This window comes from Dipodomys spectabilis, unplaced genomic scaffold, assembly GCF_019054845.1.
Source record: "Dipodomys spectabilis isolate Male_0828 unplaced genomic scaffold, ASM1905484v1 ptg000554l, whole genome shotgun sequence".
NCBI classification, from domain to species: Eukaryota; Metazoa; Chordata; class Mammalia; order Rodentia; family Heteromyidae; genus Dipodomys; species Dipodomys spectabilis.
Window position 1 is genome coordinate 650,783 of NW_024871231.1, and position 19,861 is coordinate 670,643.

At 33.6% G+C, this 19,861-nt stretch overlaps 1 non-coding gene across 1 annotated transcript; it reads right to left on the reverse strand.

The window, feature by feature from the left end:
• Positions 1-18,509: 18,509 nt before the first annotated feature.
• Positions 18,510-18,615, reverse strand: LOC122100034. Its single transcript, XR_006146073.1, has one exon. It is a non-coding gene; the product is annotated as a U6 spliceosomal RNA (small nuclear RNA).
• Between the last annotated feature and the right edge of the window lie 1,246 nt (positions 18,616-19,861).

Sequence of the window (19,861 nt, forward strand, 5' to 3'; positions counted from 1 at the left end):
CATCCTGTCTTTGATTCATCTCATCTTTCTTAAAATAGTTTCTACTTAATATCTTGCCATTTTTCTAACACAACATTCAGGCTCCCTCACACTAATCATACCCTAATCCTAATATTATTAGCAGTTTCCTATTTCCTATTCATCCTAATTTGATCTTGACTTGTTATTCAAAGATTTATTTTCAGTTTGACCCTAAATTTTCCATTTCCCTAATGCTAACACTGTCCAGCTGGAACTGAAACCTAATTTTCAAACTAATAATAGTCCAAAATTAATAATAATAAATACTCTAGATTTATTCATTTTAATGAATATTCCAGTTTGCACTCTGGAAATGAGTTTCAATTTGCCCTAATTCCAACAAATTTCCTGACTCTACCTGTGAAGTTATCTTGTTTCCTAACATGAACCATTATATTACTTGTCCTCAAATTCTCTTACAAGGAAAAATACTGCAGTTTCCATTAATCCTACCTTTTCCTGTACCACTGTATCCTAAAACAATTTCAGATTTACATATCACCTAGTCCTTTACTTAACGCTAACTCTCAACCTAAAACGGGATGTAAAACTCTCATCAATCATTACAAGAATGATCACTGAGAAATAAATATAATGATAATGCTCTAGTTACTATTAAGGCTCACATTTTTGCTTCTACTTGTTAGTGAAATCTCAATTTTATAGTAAAACTTTCCTATTCATAACGCTAATCATAATCAGAACAAAATACTGACCCTGATTTTAATCCAAATTATATATCAATACTAACACTAACTAGTTAGTATTACACTAGTTTTCATTCATCCTAACTTGATTCAAATAAGCCTTCCAAACATAAGTTTCAATTTTTTTCCAATATCTTAGTCATTTTCTAACCCTAACCTTAATCTTAACTGGAATATTGAGAATAAATATAAGCCTAATTGCAAGTTGATTCTAATATTAATAGCAATACTCTAGTTCACATTCATTCTAATTCTTGCCAGGCTTATATTAAAATTTACCTTCAATTTGACCCTTATTTTTTTTCTCTTTCAACCTAACACTAACCATGGCTGGAATCCTAACCATAACCTTAACTCTAAAGGTATCCCAATTCTAAAATTTATGAAAAATGCTCATTTTTTGCAATCCTGAAATTCCACTGTAATCCTCTAAATAAATTGCAGGTTTTCCTAAGCCCTACAGATTTTCTCACTCTTATCTCTGAACCTATCTTTTTCCATAAGAGGAATCATTATGCCCATTGATCTCAAATCCTGATATTATGAAATACATTGTACTTCCATTATCACAGATTTTTCTGAATTCCTAAAATCTAAAAAAGTTCAGTTTTACTTAACATTTAACACATTTCTTTTTCTTTTTTTTCTTTTTGTCGGTCATGGGGCTTGAACTCTGGGCCTGAGCACAATCCCTGAGTTCTTTAGCTCAAGGTGTGCCCTTGTACCACTTGAGCCACAGCACCACTTTCTGGTTTACTGGTAGTTAATTGGAGATAAAATTCTCACAGACTTTCCTGCCTGGGCTGGCTTTGAACTGCGGTCCTCAGAAATCAGCTTCCTGAGTAGGTAATGAGGCTGACAGGGGGATTATAGTTAAATGCTTAAGGTAATGAGTACATTTCTTGTTGACCATTGTTACTCCCTTCTTTGTTGTTGTCCAACTATCCCTTCCCTCTCCCATCTCCATCACTCTTCTCTCTCTATGGTGTAAAGTTCATTTTCAGTACAGTGTGCTGTGAGTATTATTGTTGCAATAGGTCATCCTGAGTTGAACCTAAATTTGCTATTTCTCTAACCCTAATTCTAATTCTGTCTGGTATCCTAACCCTAACCATAATAATAATGATAGTTCAATTAGAAGTTAACAAAAAAATACTCGTTTTTGTTCATCCTGTTAATCCTCTGTACATCTTAAATTTGTAGTAGGAAGACCCCCTATCAGGAAGGCAAGCCCACCTAGTTGTCCGGAGTGACAGAGCCCACCACAACAAAGTTGTTATTAAAGAAGCAACTTTATTGAGAAGGTTCCTACACTGACCGGCCAGGGCTGCAGCACAGGCTCAGGAGCTGATACTGCGACCCCCAGCAGCCCACGTACTTAGGTTTTTAAAGGCAAAAATCACAGCCTGGTCATGTAGGCAACCAATGAGATTGTCACACACCCAAAAGATTGCACAGTCATACCAGACCACACACAGGTGGCCAATGAGGTTACACTTTGTCACATAATGGCTGTTTAAACCAGCCTATCACTTTTGGTTTAAATGACTCACAAATTCAATGGTAAAGTGGAGCTTAAGGTAAGCATATACAAGGAGTTTAGTGGAGTTTAACATAAGCATGTGAAAAAGGTGGAGTTTATGGTAAACTCAGGATGTTGCCAGCATGAGCCTGATTACTGGCTCTCTGTTTAAAAGGTCAATCCTTAACAGAACAATGAAGGTGGGTTAAGTTGTTAAGGGGAGGGGAACCTAGGGGCATTCTTCTCATTCTAAGAACTGGGCTGGTTGGAGCCAAGGTCCAGTTAACCTTGTTTAGAGGTTTTTGGTTTTTTTCCTAAAATCCCTAAAACAAAAACAAAGTCTGTAAAGAAGCTGTACTAGTTCGAGTCTCCTTTCAGGGCCTAGTTCAAAATTAAGTTGCAGTTTAGCTTAAATCTTCCAAAAGAGTTTATATGTGCATATATAAAGATATAATTTTATGTAAAAAAACAAGATCTTTGGAGGAAGGAGTAACAAAAAGGAAATAGAGTGAGTATAATCAAATGTTTTAAATATATTATGGAAAGAGAATAACGAAACTGCCACTTCTGAAAATTAATAACCATTAATAAAATAACTAAAAATAAATAAATAAATAACACACTGCCTTCCAGTGTTCGTGAAGAGAACTATGATATGTTTTGTGAAAGAAATACTTGTTCTAAACTTTGTTCATGCATAATTTATATTGTTATTGGCCAATTATTTAACTTAATGAATAAAAATAAGATTCCCTGACAAAAAATATAAAACAGTTACCTAGTAATTGTTTGAGAAAAAGTTATGGTCATGAGTTTTAAGAATCTTTCTATTTCCCTACAATGCAATGATTTAGGTTTACTAATCTAATATTTGTAGTAAGTTTAGAGAACATAATAGGCATAAAAAACAATGAACTGTACATCTTGTGTCTTGGATGAGTGATATTTTAAACATTGTCTTTTATTCAAATGAATACTTAGGTTTACTTTTCAAAATAAATGCAATTTTAACTCCTTTCAGAACAAGTACTTACCCTGCAATTAAATGTATTAGTATATTCAGATATTTAAAAGCTAAATTTTCTATGTTTGTTTTGTAGCTCTACATATTCAGAATGACATGATTTTTCTATTCGTAAATGTCTAAACTCTGGGATTTTTCCTTCATCAATATAAATTGTCTCATGAGGTTTTTGTGAAAGCTCCAGTAACCAGTGTGGGATGTTTGCTTCATCAGTATAAATTATCTCATGAGGTTTTTGTGAAGGGTCCAGTAACCAGTGTGGTCAAAAATATTTCCTGAATTCTAAATTTTAAATCTAATCATTTTTAGCCTTTGATTTTTATCAGTTATTGTCTCTTCAGAGCAACTAAAATAAATACTACTTTTTAAACATTTCACTCACATTGTAAATAATATTCACATGGGTCAAACAGAGACTAATCATTTCAAACTCACCATATTTGATGATCTCAGTGTGAAGAATGTAGAGAGTATAAGAATCTTATACTCAATAATATTTTTGGTAAAATAAAATTAAATTATATATCTAGATTTCTAAATTGGAGGTAAATCACATGGAAATAAGAAAATAATACAAAAATGATTACTTTGGGATCAATTTCTTCTTAATTTTTTTATTGTGAAAATATCGTACAGAGGGATTACAATTATATGGGCAAAGTAATGAGTACATTTCTTATCAAGCAGTTTCCTCTTCCTTTGTTTCCCCTTCCCATCCTTACCCATCTCCACACCCTCACCAGCCAAAGTTGTAAAGTTCTTCTTTCGACATAACGTCTTGTACATCTCATTATTTCAATGGGTCCAACGGTATTCCTAAAATTATGAAGCAAAAATATCTTCAGGAAATATATTTTTCAATAAAATGTTTCAATCCTTAGGTAAAGTGCATTATACTTCAATATAAAGTTTATCTCAAAATAGAAATTCTGCAACTAATCTAATGCATGTTTTCATGCACAAAATTCTGTGACTTCTAGTCTTATTATGTGATTTTAATTATATTTTTATTGTGAAATGATCCCTCCTTATATTTATTACAAACTTCTGTAATTATACAAATCATGCCTGTACATACTAATTTACATAATTTAATATACAAACAAAATTATCTTTTTTCTTGTCTCCCACAGGGAAGGATGAGTTGCTGAAGTATGTTAAATGAAAGCACTCTAACAGAAAGTCTATATGGAATGGAAATTTGCAACGTGAGGATGGGAACATGAGCACTTTCTACTTGGCTGAACAAGAAGTCTTGTTTCTACAGTACTTTCTTGCCATTTAATCACACAGGGAAAGCCACAAAATTTGAAGTTCATATGAAGGAATTACATTCCTAAAAGTTGTGGCCACCATGCTGGAAGCTCAATCTTATCACAAATTCTTTGTGCTTGTTGGCTGATCTATTTCTCTATCACATGTTTCATATTATTTATTAAGCATATTAGTAATTCAACTGGAAGTACATGGCAGGAGACTCCTGAAATCACATCTATTGCAGTGTAATATTTAGAAGAGAGGAAAAAAAGATTATATTGATCTCCAATTCCTCCCTTTGGCCTTTAATATACTAATTAATTGTCAAAACAATCGTGTAAGAGGTTAGTTTATTCTATTTAATTAGAGATTAAGCAAGTGTTTTTTTTGCAGTAAAGTGATGACAGTAGTATCACAGCTATGATATGAGCACCTCTTCCCTAACAAGTAATGCTCTATGGACTGTAAATATGGAAGCCACACTAAATTCTCTGTCTGTCTCTCTTTCTCTCTCTCTACTCACACACACACACACACACACACACACACACACACACACACACAAACACATAGAGTTGCCACCCAGACACATCAGAGATCAGTTCCATTCCTTTGTAATTATAGTTGACTGATGTTTGTGCTCCCTTGCTTTTCTTTGCTTCAGGATCTTGCCTGGATTTGTATGTTTCCCTGAGATCAAGTCCCTTGTTCTAAGTATACTGTGTATCTTTGTACGCTTCAGGCCAATTAAGAGTACCTTGAATACAATATCTTCATACTTGACATTCAAGTCAAACTCCGTGAATTCATACTACTGTTCCAAGATACTAGAATGTATTGGATCTCGAGACAAAAAAATGCCCACTTTGTTGTTTTAGAAGGAATTGAGATCAAGAAATAGAAGAATACCGATCAGGAACTGTGCTAAGAGAATGGGAGTATGTGGGAAAATGTAGAATGCTGTATGTGTGTTAGAGATACAGAATAATAGGCTCATTTATTGAAAACTTGTTATCCTCTATTGAAAGCTCAATTTAAGCATACAGTTTTCCAGTTACTTTGCTTACCTATCACTTCTGATCACAAATTCTCTTATGAGTGTGTATAGTATCTTTGAATAAATCACACGATTTGCAGGTACTTAACATCTTAAGGAAAGACAGTCTGCTTCTACATTTTTCATTCTATGTGACAAACCCTTATTTTTTGTTTCCCTGTTTGCTAAATAAATGTATTCCTGGAAACAGGATATTGACAGCAAATGTGAGTGTAATTTTCATTTTGTAAATTTCAAATAGAATGTAAACTTTGTATTGACTAGTCATTTTTTAAAAATGAGTGATATTCATGAACACAATATTTTGATGCCTTTAAGTTAATTGAGAATTGCATGGTAGTTCTTGTGTCTAATTGACTTAACCATTATATTATTCATGTTTAAACATTGCATTGCACTTATTTATTTTTATATATAAACTAATTCCCAAGGGTTTAATTTAAAGTGGTTAATAGGAGAGTTGTCCTCATGTCCCAAACTTTATATTTACTTCAGTAAAAATACTAGAAACACATGATGTTTACTGAAGCAATTTAAAAGCTGAGAACGCATTTCTAAAGAGACTGGATTTATTGATTAAAGCATAGAATAGAGTAAAAAAGTCAGGTTTCTTGCTTGAGACTGCATAAATTTCATATGAATGTAACTAAAGATGAGACTCACAGATAAATTCATATTTATATTACTGAGATTTACATCACAGTATAAGCAATATAGGTATTTTAAGGAAGTGGTCATTCAAAGCCTTAGATACATAATGGATGAATAATGGAATTGAAAATAGCAAAGGGAAAACAATTCAACATGCAGATATTATGATTTTATAATACTAATATGGAAGTTATGGAACTTTTCCCTTTCTGAAGAACGTTTAGCCAGTAATTTCAATGTAAGTCATCAATTGTAATGAGTCTATAGTCTTTTCCTCCGAGATATCCAAGAGTACTATAGTCATCCTCTGAAGAGTAAATAAGTAATTATTTTCATTAGCTTTGCTTAATATTAATTTACTTGTAGTAAATAGGTTTAAAAGTCTTCTCTTTCTCTCAATTTAATAACATACATTTCTATTTCTTCTTAAAAGCCTGAAATCACTATTTCAAAGTAGCATAAGCAGGAAAACAAAATAACCTGATACAACAATCACAAATCCTAAATTATGTGAAAAAATCCACAATATAAAAAATAAATCTGAGGAAGAGGAAAAACAATGACAGAATAACAACAGAAAATTATCCTAGCTATCTCTAATAAAGCAGAGATTTAGAGTCGTAGCAGGTACTCCACAGCTAGAGGGTCACATGAAATCAGCTATAATTATAGATATGCAGCTATAAATATAGATATAATTATAGACATACAATTCATAAGAAGGTTTTATACTGTCTTCACAAGAAAAGAGAAATCTATGAAAAGGTGCCACCCAGGAACACATTGGGCAACACATTCAAAAGCACATGTGCAGTGTGGAAATAAAAGGCAACATGGAAAAAAAAACAGGAACAGAAGTGTACATCAGAGAAAACCATATCCATATACATAGACAATTTGCCATACCACTGGGCAGTCCAAATGGTCACTGGAACCACAAATATTAACATCACAACATCTCACCACAACTGATTTCTATTGCTACACTTAATGGACTTGACAAAAATACAATTCCAGAAAAACACATTACAACTGGAAGCCAAACCAAGACCCTGCAAATCAACTAAGAACATAGAGAGTCACCTATTAATATCATAGATCCCCTAAAGAAAACCTCCAAATGGACAGAAAAAAATCAGAAAAATACAAAAAAAGTAATGTCAAAGTAGTATTATTCATACAGTAAATAACCAGGCATTAGAATAGACAATCAAGGATGTAGAAGATAGTTATCAAAATGTATTACAGATACTGCTGGAAAATGTGATTAATGGAAAGATAGAAAACTTCTACAAGGAAATTTGTGAACAAGATGAGACCAACCAGTCATTAGCAAAATAATTCATGGAGACTTCAAACAGAAAGATAAATAAATTCTGAGAAGGCAAGGGAGTCCAAGAAAAAATGGATGCCTATTTAAAAGATATGACATAAGACACAGTTAAGAAAACAATCCTTACATCTCCCCCAACCAAAGAAAAATGTCCAGAAAGTCCATACAAGACCTAAAACAAAGCTTTAACAAAGAGACAGAACCCCTAAAAAATGACCAATTAGAAGACAGGGAAATAAAAAAACAAAGTAGAAGTCTCCACAGCAAATAGATGACATAGAAGATAATCTCAGGGTCAAAGACAGAATAGATCTAATAGGAAAGAGCAAATAATCATTTAGAACAAATCCAAGAAATAAGAAATGATCTTGCCAGAACTTCAAGACTCAGTTAGAAGATCAAATTTCGTGGAGATAGGTATCAAGAAGGAGAAGAGCAAGATACTAAATGGATGGGAAGCATATTACAGAATTCTAGCAGAGAACAGGCCAAAAATCCAGCGAGATAGGCTCATTCAAAGAAGAGAAGCCTTTAGAAACCAATCAGAATTCTAGAACTGAACAATCCACCACCACATCATAATCCATTAGAGGATTATTAAAGATCAAGGAAAGGATTCTTAAAGATGCCATAGAGAAAAGATTGATTATTTATAAAGGATATACAGTCAGAATAAATATAGATTTCTTAACTGATATGGTAAAAAGGAGAGCCTGGCATTATATATGACAAACATTAAAGGTAAACAACTACCAACTATGAATACATTCCCAAGCCAAACTCTCCTTTACATTTAAAGGATATATAAACATATTTCATGACAAAGAAAACTTGAAACAAAATATGTCCACCAAATTATCAGAATAGAATATGATCTAATATATCCTACATAGAGAAGATCAAGAAGAAGAGGAACTGGTCATATAAAATGTTCCCTTCCAGAGAACAAGGTAAATATATTAAGAGTAGATGAGGGACAGCTCCTAACAACAGGTGTATAACATAGCAGGACTTATCAGATATTTCTGTCTTAACTCTCAATATCAATGGACATAAATTTCCAAATAGAAGACATAGATTAGATAGTTGTATCAAAAACCAAGATACATCCATTTAGTATCTATGAGAGAAACATTATCAAACGCATTCTATGAAGCTAGAATTAGACTCCTCCCCAAATCACATAGGGACTCACCAAAGAAAGAGAACTATGAACCAAACTCTTTGATAAGCATTAATGCAGAACTTCTTAATAAAATTCTCACTAACCAATTTCAGCAACTAACAAAAAAATCATATGTTATGATCAAATAGGAATCATCTTGGATACGATTTGAGTCAATATTCTTGTCAATAAACATAATACAAACCATCCGCAAAAGCAGGGACAAGAAACACATGATCGTCAATAGGGATGTAGAAATAGCTTTAAACAAGCTCCAATACCCCTTTATGATTAAAAGGTCTGGGAACCTAGGAATGCATGGAACATTCCTCAATATTAAACTGAGTATGTATAAGACACAGATAATTAGCATTTACCTAAGGGTGGAAGCATGAAGACATTAACATGAGGAATGAGAAAAGGATGTCCACTCTCTACTACTCTTCAATATGGTAGTGGACTTTCTTGCAAGAGCAATAGACAAGAGAAAAACATAAAGCAGAGCCAAATAGGGAAGGAGTAAAACTATCCCATTTTACAATTGAAATGATCCTGTATTTAAAGGACCCTGTGGATTCCTCCCTCTAGTTAGTAAAGGTGATGCTAACCTTCAGCAATGTAGCAGGGTATAAAAACCACAAGAATCAGTAGTTTTTCTGTTACCAACAATGGGAAGATCCACGGTGAAATCCAAAAAACAGCCTCATATACTAGCCTCAAAATCAAATCAAATCTAAACAAAACAATACAACAACAACAAAACTAGGAATTAATTAATTTAACTAAAATTGTGAAGGCCCTATATGTGAAAACTTTAAAAATATAAACAGGGAAATTGAAGGAGATTCAAAGAAATAGAAAGTATTTCAATGTTCCTGGTTGGAAGAATTAACATTTTGAAAACTGCAATACTTCCTCTAAACAATTGGCAATGCAATACTCATCAAAATCCCAACAATATTCTTCAAAGTAGAAGAGAAGCAATGCAACTATAATATGGAATTACAAAATTACAGATGAAACAGAATGCTTAGAAATGAATACATGGGCCTATAGTCATCTTATCAACACAAACGCTCACACACACACACACACACACACACACACACAATGGAATTATATTCACCCATCAGAAAGATGACTTTTCATCAGTAGTAAGGAAAATGAAAGGTTTTGGAAAATTATATTAAGAGAAAAGACAAAGGAATGCAGACTCAGAGCAATATAGGTTTCATGGATTCATTCATTTATGATAGCTAGAAGATGCTTACAAATCTATAAGTAAACAAGACAGATTCTACCTCGTCCATTAGAAAGGCCATTACTAAGAAAATTAGCAAATTCTGGCATGGATGTAGCCAATTGGGAACTCTATTACACTGTTGGTGGGAAATTAAACATGTTCAACCACTGTGGAAGGCAGTACGGAGTTTCCTGAAAAGAGTAAATATAGATCTCCCTTAAGACTCAGTAATTCCCCCCATGGGCAGTAATCCAATAAATAACAAACAAGCTCACATGAAAACTACCAGCATAACCGTATTCAGGGCTCAGGCCCAGAGTTCAAGGACTGGAAAAATGTTACCACTGCTGGTATTTGTTTCCGTAAATATGAACCGTTTTATATAAGATACCAAATCAATCTATTTGCAGTAGCTAGATTAGGACTTAAATGTTAGTGGGTGATAAAATGGCTCCTTTGTTGAATGTTAGGAAGAGATGTAGGTAGTCCATGAAAGGGAGATTTTGTTGTTGTTGTTGTTCGAGGGGCTTGAAGTCTGGACTTGGACACTGTCCCTGAACTCTTCAACTCAAGATGAGTGCTCTACCACTTGAGTGACAGTGCCACTTCTGGTTTTCTGATGGTTAAATGGAAATAAGAGTCTCAGGGTCTATCCTGCCCAGGCTGGTTTTGAACTGTAGTCCTCAGATCTCAGCTTCCTGAGTAGCTAGGATTACAGCTGTGGGCTACTGGCACCAGGTAAAAATGGGGGAGTTTTAGAAATGAAAATCCACCTCTTCACCTGTGTCTAAACCTCAGATATTACTATTAGAACACTTCACCTTCACCTCATTTCATCAGACATTTGTAAATTTTCTCTTTTCTTTCATGTGGGAATACTGCAGTCAATATCAACTCAGCTGGGGGACTGGATCAATTGTATGGTAATTGTTAGCACCTAATTTAAGAACTTTTACATCAGAAGAAATGAAACCCTCACTTGGAATAATTGTTTTCTCCTTTTATTACAAATCTGTGCTTGATTATTCCCTAATGTGATATTGGACTTCCTAATAGAGTGATGAAATTTTCTTTATTTTCAACCTTCTCCCACATGTGGTCAAATATTTAAGAATTCAAAGATTTGCACTGAAAATTGATTAAGCTGACTTCTAAGAAAATGTGCATTTCTGGAATTTGGTCTTCTGTCATGTTCTTACATGCACAAGCTTTCTATGATTTATTTGTACTACAAGGAATTCTACTTTCCAATCTTTGTGTGACCAATTTTAGTCTGATCAGTCTTTCTGATCCTCTCTCTGGAGTCTCATTTGAGTATGACTCATAAAAAAGATATTAGTTATCAGCTAAATGATTCTCAGCTTCTGTTTTTTGCCTGACTTCTTGTAGGCTGTGATAGCAACCCTGCCTGACTGTGCTTACTGGAGTGTGTGTGTGTGTGTGTGTGTGTGTGTGTGTGTGTGTGTGTGTGTGTGTGTGTGTGTGTGTGTGTTTTGTTTTAGATATCTAGGATTACTATTCAAGGTAGTAGTTTCTCTGGGCCCCTGTGATCCCCTGGCCTAGAGTCAATGAGTTATACTCCTTAGGATACAAAGAACAACTGACTAAATTCCTCTTAATTGTCTCAAAATGAGGCAATCAGGCATCCTTGCAAAGCCATCAATAATGCTTTGTAACCACTTACAGAAGTCGTCTATCAAGATGGCTTTTCAAAGTTGAAATATTCATTTCTAAGTAGGCACCATAAAGCAGATCACATTCCTGGGATCAGACTTTTGGAAGGAAGGTTCCCCTTCCTTCTGTCTCTTATGATAGTTCAAACCATAGTATTCTTCAGTTGTGGCCTGCCTGGAGCACATATTCCCAAGAATATTCTGTAAATATGGGGTAAATACTTGTCTACTACAGACTGATTTATCTTGCTTTTATCTGTTGTTATTTTCATTACTTCAAACACATGGATAATTTATATTGGGATTAGACAAAGGATTAATGGAATAAACATTCAGTTTACTTTCATATATCCAATATAATACACTTAACCCGTAATGGACAAATAAATTCAACTCTAGAAACAATGTCAGGAATATAAAATAAGCTTTAATACGTATAATCTGGCACACATAAACCATCATCTACAGAAAAATTCAGTCTCTCTGTAAATATTTATTTGGTATGAAATAATAAAAATTTAATTAATGAATATCACTTTTAATTATCATCTGAAATAGTCCTCGTGTATATAATTGTAAATAATTTTATAAATGTCACCTAGACAAGAATTTAACATGCATGTAGAAATCAAATTTCCACAATTCAAGGTATATGAGAGGGATCATACCCTCGTGTACTATGTGGTGTGAATTTTGCCACAGTGCTGAACCCTTCCAAATAATACCAAGGGTCATGTGTAATAATTTATTATTTGATGTTAAGATGATTGCTAAGTGTAGAATACACTTTGAATTATTACATTAACTCACAGAAATGAAGCAATGATTTGTTATTTGTTTAAATTCTAATGCTTCTCAATTTTACAATTCATTAAATATATTATTAAAATTATTTTCACTTTCTTCTTTTCTATAGCTGATGAAATTAAAATTATATATTAAACATTCAATGTTTAGAAATCAATAATAAGTAAACTATTATTAAAATGATATACTATTAAACTGTGATTTGAATTATACTTCTAACAAATTGTGATGTAAACAAGTCAATAGAATTAAGGGTGATCATTTTTAAACTTAGCAGCTTGTTATCCTTGTTATCGTGGGGCCTGAACTCTGGGCCTGGGCGCTATACCTCAGCATTTCAGCTCAAGGCTAGCGCTCTACAACTTGAGACCCAGCACCACTTCCAGCTTTTTTCCTTTTGCTTATGTGGTGCTGAGGAATCGAACCCAGGGCCTCAGGCATACAAGGCAAGCATTCTAGCACTGAGCCACCTTCCCAGCCCAGCAGCTTGTTATTTGTTTCCTAATTGTGTCATTTGTTATTCTTGGTCCAAGTCATCTCTTCATCTTAATTGTTTAGTTTTCTATTTTATCTCAATTGGTTTGCTGATTGTGCATTTTGTTTTCCCTTTTTAATGACTGACATGAGGCTGAAAATCTGTATGCTAGTTTATTACTTCCTACATTAAAGTCAAATTGCTGTTCTCCACAGCTGTTCTACTCTATGATACTACAGTATTTCCCCCACTCCCATCTCCTGTATTGCTGCTCTCATATATTTTATTTTATTTTTTATTTAAATTTTATTGTCAAGGGATATAGTTACATAAGTAAGGTAATTAATTTATTTCTTTTCTAACTTGTTAACCTTTCCCCTATTTTTCTCTCTCTTCACTCCCAATGCCCCCCCCAAGATTATTTACAACATATTGACTTGTGATTACCACTGTTGCATAGGTTCCCCCTTTGTCCTTTGTCTCACCATTTTCTTTTTTTTTTCTTTCCCTTCCCTAGTTCAGATCAACATGTTTAAAATACCCAGGGTATCAAAATCAAATGCAGTGACTACAGGGGATAAACCATAGGTGGGGAAAACACAAAAGCATAAAAAGAAATCACAGTACATTAAGAACAACAACAACAAAGAACATGTCTTGGAGTTCATTTCACTTAGAATCACCTTATACAATCATATGTTCATAGCTATTGAACTATTCTGCTCATCTACTAAGATTATCCTTGATGTACACAATAATGCTCCTCTATTACCCAGTAATCACACTTCTGGGCATATAACCAGGTGATCACAAACAGGGCCACAGTAAAGCTACTACTGTGTATCACAGTAATATTTACCAAAAATGACACACACACTCACACACACACACACACACACACACACACACACACACACACACACACACACACGCACAGATAAACACACATGGAAAACTATGCTTCAATCACAAAGAATGTGACCACCTCATTTGTAAGGAAATGGAAGATATTGGAAAAAATCATATTAGTGAAGTAAGCCAGATTTAAAGACACATAGGTCCCACGGTTTCCTTTATTTGTAATAATTAGTTTACATGAATGATAATCTCATGTATTTTAATTTGACATTTTGTTCTATGTTGAGCGTGCAACATTATAGCTATATTTTTTGTTATTATTTCTGCAAATAGGCAGATATACTTAAAGAATTACATTCATCTTATCCATTATTGAAGGAAGAACAACTAAAAGAGTAACCACTACTAGGAAGAACAACTCCTACTTACTTAGCTTCATTCCTATGTAAGACCAATGTTGTCCCCTGTATCCTCATGTTGTACATTACAACTCTATACCTGGTCATAATGTATATCTAGTATCTTATGCATTGTGAACTAAATGCCAGAACTAAATGCTTTACTTTAAAAAAAAATTCTGTCAATGTTTGAGGATGGTTTGTGTGTGTGTGTGTGTGTGTGTGTGTGTGTGTGTGTGTTTACAAAGATCAGAACATAACATTTTTCTTCATTTCGAATACATCTTACAGGTCATTGCAAGTTGTGGCTAATGGGAGCAGTCTCTTGTTATTTTAAGGATGAAACAGAAAAAGATATTTGTGCATGTAACACAGTTGCTTTATTAGTGTCGTTGAACACTGAACTTCGATTTACATCTTGGCTGTTGTTGTGAATAATGTGAATAACAATGAACTACAGATATATTTACGAGTTACCCAGAGAGAAATAATCACATGATTGGTGGGTCAGATGATATTTCAAGTATGATTTCTTTAGAAAACTGCATACTACTTTCTACAAGGAGAATACTAACCTGGATTTTGTCCAAGAGTAGAAAATTTCTTTTTCTTCACACTCTCACCAACACGATTACCTTTTATTCAAAAGGGAATAAAGGGCAAGTTTTTACTATCTTCAGTACCCTAGACTGGCTTAAGACCAAAATCCAACCTCCTAAATGCTTGGAATTACAAACTTTTACCACCACACCTGGTTCCTTTGATTTTTTTTGATAAGAGTTATAATAGTTATAAAGTAGTATCATAGTAATTTTGAATTACATTTCTCTAATGACTTCTTCTCACAGCATTAAGCCAGCACAGAAGTTGTATTAAACACAACTGTGTAAACCCACTGGTGATATAGAGGGGTTTATGGAAAACATGTCTATTCGAACTTTTGTCCATTTTTAATCAACTTTCTTGTTAATCTCATCTTTAATCTCTCTATACAAAAATAATTAATTCAAGGTAGTAAAAAGGAAAAAATTAAGCAACTCCTAACATTTTTCAATTTTCAATAACATGATATTGCTTAAATCATTTTCTGTTTATGCTTGAGACTATATAACAATTTAGTTAGACCTTTTACATATCTATATGTATTTTATTTATTTTACATTGATTGCTCTTTCCAAAGCCTGCGTGTCTAATTTTGGTTTCTTTCTGTCTTAAGAAGTTCAGATTTCAAACTCAAGAATAAATGGATGTAAGCAAACAAAAAAATACAGTTCCTCTCATCTGATAATGCCTCTACAAGAATGAGAAAAGAGTTCATCATTCTAAGGACACTTAATTCTTAAGATAACATTTGCTATAATGCTAATGTTATTACCATTTTAGTGTTGGGAAAAATTGTAATTAAAGGCACTAAGTGCATGGCCCAAGACACACACTGAGGAAGGAAATGAGTCAAATTTTCCAAAAGTCTTCCAGCAATACACAAAAGGTAGATAAATTCTCTCCATTCACTGATACTCTCAATTCAATATTCATACTGTCCAAGAAATAATAGCATAGCAATTATTGCCCATGGTAATTGTTTTCTGTTACATTTTGTCTTCAACACAGACTGTGTTGGTGACATTGTGTTATCATGCACAGAGCTGAGCTTATAAAATATGGTCCAAAGAGAGGCAAATTTCTTCTGTCCCATAGTTCCAGTATCATTTTTTAAAAGTACTAAATCTTTTAAATGTCATCACTTACTGTATTTTAATAATTCAAGAATGAAAAATTTCACATATAATCACTCCAAAATGCTTTAAGACTAGGAGATGATAAAACAGGCCTCTGTGAAGTAAATTTTCTTCTACTTTTAAAATTATTCTGAAAGCCTGGTACTGGTTTGTCACACCTGTAATCCTAACTACTCGGGATACCTACTAAGGAGCCTGAGATCTGTGGATAATATTGGGAAGCCAACAGGACAAAATAAATTCATGAGATTATTTTTCAAAATTTTAACGAAATAGCAAAGGGCCAGGAATGGAGATGTAGCTCATATAATAACTCACCAATCTAGAGAGAAAGACATAGCGAGATGTTGAAGCCCTGATTTCAAACTCAGAGCATGCCAACACGCAGGAATGCACACACACTCACTTTTTCAAAATATCTTCATATCAGTGTTTTGCATTAATTTCTTTGTTAATGATATTATATGGGTAAAATGGGCGTCATAAACTCTTCCATCTCAAAACATTTTTATACATTTTTGTTGTAAAAATACTGTACAGAGGTGTTATAGTTATATGAGCAAAGTAATAAATACATTTCCTATCAAGCATTGTTACCTCCTCCTTTGTTTTACCCCCACCATTCCTTCCCTTACACCTCCACAAGTTCACTCCTCATACCCCAAAGCCCCACCAAATGTCCCTTGCCTAAATTGTAAAGTTCGTTTTTCAAAATAATGTCTTGTGCATCTATTGTTATACAATGGGTCAAACTGAATTCCTATTTAAGCATATTGTTTTTTTCCTTTCCCTCCCCAAATTAGAGAAGTGTACATTCAAGATGCAGGTGCACCAACATCAAATAAAGTGAAAACAGGGTTATACTGTTGGGGAGGAACGTATAAAAAGGAAAAACAATCATGTCGTACATTATAAATATGTGAGAAACAACAGCAAGAAAGAAAAAAAACACTTGTGTCTCTATCTTGGGGGTTATTTAGCTTAACATCAACTTATCTAGTCATATACACATAGGCTTTCAACTTTTCTGCTTATCCCAGACATATACTAGTTATTGCAAATAAGGGATACCATGGGACCTATGTTTCTTTGGACTTGGCTTACATCAGTTAATATAATTTTTTTCCAAGTCTTTCCATTTCCTAACAAATTGAGCGATGTCATTCTTTCTGATGGAGGCATAGAATTAATATACATACATATATATATATATATATATATATATATATATAGTATATGTGTGTGCGTGAGTGTGTACACACAAATACACACAGAACATTTTCCTTTTTTGTTTTTTAGAGCAACTTATTTTTCCACCTTCATCATTTTTTCAAATGTTTTTATTGTGATTAAGTGGTTACAAATTTCCCAAATTTCACAATATTGTGGGATAGTGATGCTTAGTTTAAGTCACAAACACATTCTAACTTCGATGGAGCAAATTGTCTATTATGGTCTACAACATTTATCAATTCTATGAGCTTTGCAATAGAGTTATTTCTTCCATATGTAAATTTTTTGTTTTGAAATATGTATATTTCTTTTGTATTGCATAGCGTCAGCTGTTCCCTCTTTCCCACTTGTTCCCTCCCTCCCTCCAGTGACATTGAGTTGCTTAGTTCATTTTGGTCAATGTCCAGTGCAGCTGATGGATCCCACTGTTGTATGTTTTTCCCTGATTCCTTCTAGTTCTGTGTCATCCTCCTGGTTTTCCTTCAGTGTGCACATATCAAGGGGAGAATGGGGTTATTTAGTAGTGATTCGACCAGATGAGTGGAAGTTCTTGGTTTCTTAAGTGTTGTTAATTTTGGCATATCACCTTACATTTTGGATTTAACATCTGCTTATCACGGAGACCATGTGCCATTTGTCTCTTTGCTTTTGGCTTAACTCACTCAACATGATTTCCTGTAGCTTGATTGATTTCCCTACTAATGCCATTATTTTGTCCTTTCTAATGGCTGGAAAATATTCCGTTGTGTATAGTTACCACAGTTTTTTGATCCATTCATCTCTGGTGGGACATATGGGTTGTTTTCATATCCTGGCTATTGTGAACAGTGCTGCAATAAACATGGAAGTGCATTTGTCCTTGAATATTGGTACCTGTTGTTCAGGATAGATGCCTAGAAGTGGTATGAGTGGGCCATAAGGAAGGTCAATATTTATCTTTCTGAGGACTCACCAGACTGCTTTCCAAAGTGGTTGTGTAAGTGTACATTCACACACACACACACACACACACACACACACACACACACAGAGAGAGAGAGAGAGAGAGAGAGAACATTTTCTTGATCCATTCTTCTACCTCTCAGCATCAGGGTTGGTTCCATATCTTAGCTATGGAAAATAATGCTACAATAAACATTGCTGTGTTGGTAGTTTTAGTATGGACTGGTTTGTGATCATTTGGGAGAATGCCCAAAAGTGGGATTGCTGTATAATAGGGAGCTCTATGTGGAGTCTTTTGAGGAACCTCCAAACTGCTTTCCAAAGTGGATGAACAAGTTTACACTTCCACCAAGAATGCAGTAGGCTTCCCTTCTGGCCATATCCCTTCCAGCATCTGTTGTTGTAAAAATATGGAATGATTCACTAATTTGTGTATCATCCTTGTGCAGGGACCATGTTAATCTTCTCTGTATGTTCCAATTTTAGTGTATGTGCAGCCAAATTGAGCACAAAACATTTTTTATATATAAAGAGTAATTGATTTTCTTAAACTAGACAATTCAACAAAAATAAGTTCAAAAGAATTGTGAAATTTTAGAACCATGTGTTTCTTACATAAGCACACATTTAAGAATAAAGTCAAGATTGACATATCAAAAACAAAATAATTCCAGATATTTGTTGTTCATGAGATTTGTAGGAGGAGGAATTCAATTATTCTACAAAAGGCACTTGTCATAATGATCATTGCAGCAAATGTTAAGGTTTGTTAAAAGTTTTATTGTTTTAAATATGTTTAATTTTGGGATTTGCTTATATATGGCAAAATTAAGACTGTTTGGCAGGTCATAAAAATTTTTGATAAAGTATATAATATTTCTGGTAGCATGTACTAGTAAATATGAACATTTCAGATTTTATAGAAACTTTACTAATGAGAAGTTGTAAAGACTGTGTAAAGAAGCAGAGTGAAGGGTTAAGATTTTAAGTACACAGTTTCTGTTAAATCTTTAGGGCTCCTTTACGTTATATGTTAGTGATGAACAAATAATGATATAATCCACATACAAATGATGAGATGAACTATAAATAGTAATCTTAGTGAATAAATTTAAAGGCTACTTATAGCTTTATCCAGTTTTAAATGTACAGGAATATGAGAAAATAGTAAACTCTACTATGTACACTTCAAATACTGAAAACCCTGGTAATTGTTTTGTTTTTTATTTTAGTAATCATTAATATTTAATTATTGTTTTCTTTATTTATAGCATTTTTCCTTGTTGTAATATAATACAACTTTTTGTGAGTCATGATTAAGAGGTACTTTGAGAATATTATTGGGATGGCCACACAATTTTTCATAGGTGCATGTGAATTTACAAAGAGCAAAACTAAAAACAAAATATTGATGAAAAATTATATCAAGTAGAGTCTGAATCAGGAGTGTTGATAAATGTCCACACCTAAAATCTTAACCCTAGGCTGGAGCATCTTATTTAAATATTGTTGAGAATTTCAAGACTTCCTTTATTTAGGGCCCTTAGAAGTATGTACAGCATGCATGTGTACAAAGCCAGTGACAACAGGCAAATATGACTAAGTTTCCCCAAAAACAATCTATGAAGTCAGTAGTTATCTTCCCAAACAGATGAAAGAATGCGTCCAAAATGATTCAGTGCACCTACATTTGTGGAGTTATTTAAGTTATGGATTCTTTGTTAGACATATTCTTTTCTTTTAAAAATTGTCAAAT